This window comes from Orycteropus afer, unplaced genomic scaffold, assembly GCF_000298275.1.
Source record: "Orycteropus afer afer isolate SDZICR_OR568_19922 unplaced genomic scaffold, OryAfe1.0 scaffold00170, whole genome shotgun sequence".
In the NCBI taxonomy this organism is placed as follows: domain Eukaryota; kingdom Metazoa; phylum Chordata; class Mammalia; order Tubulidentata; family Orycteropodidae; genus Orycteropus; species Orycteropus afer.
The window spans coordinates 2,948,886-2,949,886 of record NW_006921757.1 but is presented as its reverse complement, the minus strand read 5'-3'; positions in this window follow the sequence as shown (position 1 = coordinate 2,949,886).

Below are 1,001 nucleotides of genomic sequence, written 5' to 3'. Positions count from 1 at the left end.
TTTTTTTAGTAAGAACATAAAAGGGAAATCCATTCAAGGTGTGGAGAATACTACTAAAGACTGCAGGAGGCAGAAATGAGCAGAGTACAAGGAAGGACATTAATGATATCGACACAATAGTTGAAGTCCCTGGGTGTTGCAAACAGCACCTTCGGCTGTTAATCAAAAGGTTAGGGGTTCAAATCAGCCCAGAGGCACTTTGGAAGAATGGCCTAGCAATCTACTTTTGAAACATCAGCCACTGAAAACACTGTGGAGCACAGGAACTGACTGAATGGCAACTGGGTTTTGGTTGTTCATCGTTTAGAGTGAGAGAGCATGTAGGTAAAGTGGAACCAGATGATGGAATACTTTGTGACCAGCACTGAGGAACCTGAACATGAGAAATCTGATAAGACCAATATAAAAAGCTGTGCAGCCTTCAGAGAAAAGGACGGTTTCTGACAGTCTCTTTGGCAGGCAGTATTGAAAGTCATTGAAACCAATAGAATCCAAAGATCTCTTTCACAGCTGTAAGTCTGTATCTGTGTGTGCACTAATATATGCTTTATCCAAATTCACCAATCCAGCAATTTACAATGAAATAAGATAGGATTTAAATAAAATGAGATTTTTCATTTGCAGTCCAGTCCTTATTTACTGTATTTAGTGCATTTGATATGATTTAAAAATCATAAACCCACTGCTGTTGAGTTGATTCCAACTCTTAGTGACCTTATAGGACAGGGTAAAACTGCCCCATAGGGTTTCCAAGGCTGTAAATTTTTACAAATGCAGACTGCTTTATCTTTCTGCTGTGACACAGCTGGTGGATTCAAACCACTGACATTTTGGTTAGCAGATGAACACTTTAACCACTGTACTACCAGAGCCTTAATGCAATGATAGGCCTTCCATAAAAGAAATACATTTCTCTATACACAAATCTTATACATTGATCTACTCACTTACATTAGAATGGATCTATCTATTTTTCCTTAGGTAAACACTAAGGTCCATCT